General features: G+C 41.3%; 1 protein-coding gene across 2 annotated transcripts in view; it reads right to left on the bottom strand.

Annotated features, from left to right (window-relative positions):
• ZC3H6 (zinc finger CCCH-type containing 6) overlaps positions 1–6,109 on the bottom strand; it is a 57,218-nt gene that overhangs the window by 30,197 nt on the left and 20,912 nt on the right. The window lies entirely within an intron of this gene.

Here is a 6,109-nt window from a genome sequence, read left to right as displayed (position 1 = left end):
AAAAAAAAAGAAAAGAAACTTAAAAATAAAAAATAAAATAAAATAAAAAAAAAGACTGCACCTTAGTGCCGCCTCCTGTACAGAGAGAACATGCCTAGACCTTGCCCGTCCTGAGGTCTCCATGTATAAAACATATGGTATCTCCCATCACTAGAAACATTTCCTTCTCCTTTCTGCAAATCCCATATTTTATATCAACTCTAATCCTTACTACTCTCTCCCTTTTCTCACTGTATTTTATGTTATTTTAACTGTACAATTAGCACACTGCAAAACATCTAACTTTATAGTTAGCACTTTATTACATATTATTTCATTTGATAATTGTTTTATAATGATCAATGTCCCTAATCTCACCAAATAAAATCAGAGCTCTTTGTAGACAGAATTATGTATTTTTCTTCTTCTTTAATCACAGGACTAGCTAATAAATTCTTATGTATTACCTTGTTATTTGAGGCTGATTGAAGTTTACAGACAAATAAACTAACAAATCTTATAGGGAGACAGTTTAATAAAGTTAACCTGAGGGCAAAGGGCCTGAGGACTAGCTACAGTATCCTGGGAGGAAGAGGTATTGATCTGAGCCTTCCTACCTGAGCTCGTGGAACCTTCTAGCCTAGACCCCACTAGGGCAGCCAATAAGAGAGGCCTGGCTGGGTACAATGTCCTGTTATGTTTCTAACAGAAGTTACCAATTTTCTGACAGCAAAGTGAATGCTAGAATGTATCCTCTTCATTATGTTGTGTTACTTGCTTTCTAATGCAAAATCAAGGAGGTAAGTAAACACTTTGAACCAGCAGGGAGAATCTGTGGGTTCAGTAGAAATGGACTCTTATACTCCCAGTGGGGCCTCATGCTTGTCCCTAAAACTTTAGTTCTGTTGGACTGCAGGTCCTTGAGTGAGGGCCAGAGGGGAGTACAGAGTCCTCCTTTTTTGTACTTGTGTCCCTTTTACTTTTGTACTTTTATGTAGAGAAGTTTCTTAATCCCTCACTGTTCTGAAACCTTGGATCACAGTTAAGAAACAGTATCCAGTTCCAGGTGAGGGACTTCACCCTTCTTTTATTCTAACATGTATCGTTTCATTTTTTTAATGTGACCTATCTGGAATTATTTGTGATGTTGGAAATGAATCTACTTTTATGTCCATTATCACATCCAATTCTCTCACCGTTTCTTAAAAAGTGCATCTTTTCACACTGGTTTGAGGTGATCCTCGAGCCTATACTATTTTCCACGTACATTCAGTCTAACTTTTCTGCTGCACTGGTCTACTTTCCCATGCCCCAACATCACACTGCTTGAATGACTGAAGCTTTACTGTGCTGTAACAAGAGGCTCGCCCCACATATTCTTCCTTTTTTGGTTTTCCTATCTGTTCTTGGATGGCAGTTTTAAAGGCAAGTTTGTAAATTCATTGTTCCTCCTACCCTCAAGAGGTGGAGATTCATTCCTCTCCTCTTGAGTGTGGGCTAGACTTAGAAATCTGTTTCTAGCAAAAAGAATGTCAGAATGATGGCATTCTTTATACCCTCTGAGATCGGGTTTAAAAAGACTGTGGCTGTCACCATGGAGGCTTGCCTGCTCTCTGTCAATTCAGTTGCTTGGGAGGAAGCCAGCTGGCACCATGAAGACACTGAAGCAGCCTGCAGAGGGTCCACATGGCAGGCCAGGAACTGAGCCCCGCCTGGAGCCACAAGAGTGAACTTGGATGAGGATCCCGCCTCAGTGGATCCTGGAGATGACTGCAACCTCCCAGAAACGCTAAGTCGGAACCACCAGTTAAGCCACACCCACAGTCCTGACTCACAGAAATGGGGAGATGAGTTTTTGCGGGTATAAGCTTCTAAGTTTGGAGTAGTGTGTTTGCAGCAGTAGTTACAGACAAACGGTGACTTCTATCTAAACGGTAGATGGTTTGGGAACTAGGCAGCAGGTGGCTACTGGGACTTTAAAGGGGCATCAGTGAAAGACTAAACTGCATCGAATGACTTAGTAAAATTTTAGATTTTGAGGGAATGTGAGAGGCATCTTACTAAAACTGGAAAAAGGGAGATCCTTGCTACGTAGTGCAGAAAATTTAGCAACACTGTCATGTTCAGGAACATGGAAAGCAGACAACGTGTCTAATGAACTAGGTGATCTGGTTAAGATTTTCAAGCAAAATGTCCAAGGGAACATTCCTACGAGGGAAGATAGAGAAATTAAAGGAGGACTATAATAAAAAGGAGCCAGGACTTGATGGGTTTGAAAGTTCTTAGCTTCAAAATAGCTAATTTTAGTTTTGCTTTTCCTTTTTTTCTTGGTTTGTTTGGCCAATGATTCATATATGTTGCTGATATTAAAAAACAAACAACAACAACAACAAAAATCTGTTTTTCCATTCGAATTCGTTAGGCTCTGCCTGCAACTTTATTAAGTCCTTCCTTTTTATTTCTTTAGTCTTGGTTTGCTGTTTTCTACCTTTGATACCATAATTCTATTTTTCTTCTGATAATTGCTTGAGCTCTCTCCTATAGATACCTAAATGTCATGGTTTTATCATCGTTATTTTCATGAAATTCTGCAGTTCTAATCTGTTTCTCTTGTGTCCCACAGGCAATTTATAGCAAGATTTTGAATTCTAAAGCAGAAAGGTATTTTTTGTTTTTTGACTTTGTTATTAATGTCTAGTTTTATTGCAGTATCATTTAATATTGCTCTTTGTGCTATTTCTACTTTACTGAATTAAATGGAGTTTTCTTTGTGGCCTATGATATGGTTTGTTTTTATGAATATTCCAAGTATCCTTGAGATTAAGATATACTCTCAGGATTCAGAGCTTACTATATATAATTTCTCTTTAATATCCTTACTACCTTCTTTTCATTGCCTCAATGGATCTTTTCTGGTCGAGAGAGGCATTCTGGAGTATCTCCTGTTATTAGTGTGTTCTGTTTATTTCTTCTCACAGCTCCTACAGCTCTTGCTTTATGAAAGTTGATGTTTTGGGGGATATTAAATATTAATAACATATCTTCACTATGCACTGTAACCCTTAATATTGTAACATGTCCTTCTCTGTTTTCTTCAATGCCTTTTGGCCTAAATTTGATTTTTTTAAGCTATCAGCACTGTGATCTCTTCCTTCTCTTACTGTGCATTTGCGCAGGACAGCTTTGCCCATTTTTAAATCTTTCTCTAAGCTCTCTTCCAGCTTAGAGTTGGATTTTGCATTGTTGGGGGCGTATATCTTTTGGTATTTTAAAAAGATTGGTGTGGGCCTGCCGAGTGGCACGTTGGTTAAGAGCAGGCTTGGGACGCCAGACGGCCCCGGTTTGGATCCCACATATGAGGGCCAGTGACACTGCCCTCTACAGCTAAGATGCTGAACAGCAACCTGGAGCTGGGCTGCCGTGAGTCTCTGGCGATGGCGTAGGCTGCAGCCCCTGCTGCAGTGAGTTGCCATGGGCTACTGTGTGTAGCCAGCAGCCAGCGTGAGCGGCCAGCAGCCAGCGTGAGCGGCCAGCAGCTGCTGTGAGCGGCCGTCCAGAAGCTGGAAACTGATCTGCCTCGCCCGGGAAGAGCGCAATGATGGTGCCAACTTGGGCCAGTGAAGCAACATGCTCCACAACTAGACTGAAGAACAAAAAGACAGCAACTTGTCTGTTCCCCTTCCCCCAATTCCCCAGCGCTGTTCCCATCCCCCAATTCCCCAATACAAATCTTAAAAAAAAAAAAAAGATTGGTGTTCGCTCAAGAGTGCGAGCTCAGAGCAACAGTGGTTTGATGCCTGGCCTGAGCTGAGCTGCTGCTGAGCTGCCAACAGGCGGCAGGATGGCTCAGCTAAAAAAAAAAAAAAAAATTAAAAAGGGCCGGCCGAGTAGCACGTTGGTTAGGAATTGGCTTGGGACACCAGCTCTGAGCAGCAGGGCTCCGGTTCGGATCCCACATGGGGGCCAGTGACACTGTACCCCCTACAGCTAAGATGGTGAACAATAGCTCAACCTGGAGCTGGGCTGCTGTGATTTGCCTCAACAGCATAGGCTGCAGTGGGGCTGGCCGGCAGCTGGCGTGAGCTTCTGTGATCTGCCGTAAGCCGCACGCCAGGAAGAGTGCAATGATAATACCAACATGGACCAGTGAAGTGATGTCCTCCACAACTAGACTGAAGAACAAAAGAACAGCAACTTGTCTGTTCCCCTTCCCCGATTCCCCAATGCTGTTCCCCTTCCCCCATTCCCCAATAAAATCTTAAAAAAAAGAAAGACTGGTGTTTTTGTTTCAATTATTTCCTCCAGACTGCCTTTTCCCCATAACCTGTGTCCCTGGCCCCTCTGTGCATACTATTTGTTTACTAACAGAACCAGTATTGAAATTAGGCAGTACCTTCAACTTTCCCCCTTTCAGCCCAGGATAATACTTTGAAGTATATTCTTTTTATTCTCAGTTAATAACTATAAGGCAATCAATAACCTATTCTGCTTACCATGTACTCTTCGGCTTTTCCTGACATTTTTTATAGTTGTCATGTTCCAAATCATAGCATGCTACCCACCATATGATCATCATTTAGTCTTAGTTTTACAAGTAAGTGTGTATGTGTTTGTATGTATGTGTGTGTGTATAGATCACTCTTGTTTTCTCACCCAGTCATTTTGGTTTTCTGAACTCGTTCTCTAGATTCTATAAGAAAGCTCATGATAACAATATTTCCTGAGTTCTATCATAGACACTTTTCTGAAGACTTTCTATTTGAAGGTCAGTCTTCAGCTGGATATAAACTCTTTGGCTCAAATTATCTTCTGGGATAAAATGTTGATATCAAAATTTGTTATACAAATCTGGTTTTCTTTTCTTAATAAGGGACTTGACTGTTTTTCCTAGATGACCAAATGATTTTTCTCCTCAAATTCTACTTATTCTGTTTGATCATAGTTTGCATTGCTTTTTTATAATTATTTTGAAATATTTAGTTAAGTTTTTCATGTTTTGTGCATTCTTTTCTGGAAGATTATTCTCTTTTTTTATAATAACAACTTAAATGGAATGTGATCATGGTCCTATCCTGTTGCTCAATGTAAAAGGAGGAATGGGCCAGAAAGCTCTCCTAGCTTCACTTTTCTAGGGTTATTTCTTCTGTTGTTGGTATGAAGTATTTAAAAATAAGGTTGTGTATCTTCTGAGATATGGCACTCCTGCTCCCTTCCGCCATTTCTTATCTGACCATTTCTCTCCTTGGCCCTGGTGTGCGTGTCCTCTCAGTTCAGATTCTGCTCCCAGTAGTCATGTCCTCAGTGTGGGACTGTCCTTGGAAAGAGATTCAGTTGATGGATATGAGGAGTTCACGAGGCTCAGACTGTTCCAGCACCATCCACCTACACGTGGTCAGCGTATCCTCATGTGTGAACTTGCACTAGGAAAGCCTGAGTTTCCATTGCTGTTCTGTCTGGCCCACAGGCTTCCCATGTTCACTGAGCACTCTGCCATTAGAGATGAACACCTGTTGCAATTTGTTTTCTGGGACTTCCTTTACTTTCCCTCTGCTTCACTGTGCAGTTGTTGTCTGTGGTTTGGTCTTACCCATTTATATTTTTGACATTTGTGGGGATAACTTACTTCATTATTTTGTAGATGCTGTGAGTTTTTGGTTTTGCTATCCTGATTGCTCTGTTGTTACAGGGGGAACTCAGGGAATTTCAAAAACTACTCTACCACTGCTGCCAACTTTCCCTGGTCCTGTCAGCATAGGCCCCCTCTTTTTCTCCACCCTAATCCACATTATCCATCTAGCATCCTACTGTTTTTTTATAGAATTTGTTTATTGTTTCTTTCCTTCCCTTTATAATGTAATCTCTGTAAGAGCAGAGACCACTTCACTCATTATTATCACCCCCTGCATACAATAAAGACTTCCACAGCAAGCACATGTGAATGAATGAATGAACGAACGAATGGACGCAAAATGCCAATGCATTTGATCTGTATCTGCAGAGTGAAACTTTCTTTCCTGCAGCTTCGACATCCTACAAACTTCCATCAATTAAAAAGATTTACTTTGGGGTCGGCCGTGTGGTGCGTTGGTTAAGAGCTGGCTTGGGATGCCAGAGGGCCCCAGTTCGGATC

This window comes from Hipposideros armiger, unplaced genomic scaffold, assembly GCF_001890085.2.
Source record: "Hipposideros armiger isolate ML-2016 unplaced genomic scaffold, ASM189008v1 scaffold_382, whole genome shotgun sequence".
NCBI lineage: Eukaryota > Metazoa > Chordata > Mammalia > Chiroptera > Hipposideridae > Hipposideros > Hipposideros armiger.
The sequence above is the reverse complement of the archived record's forward strand: the minus strand, read 5'-3'. Positions and strand labels throughout refer to the sequence as shown.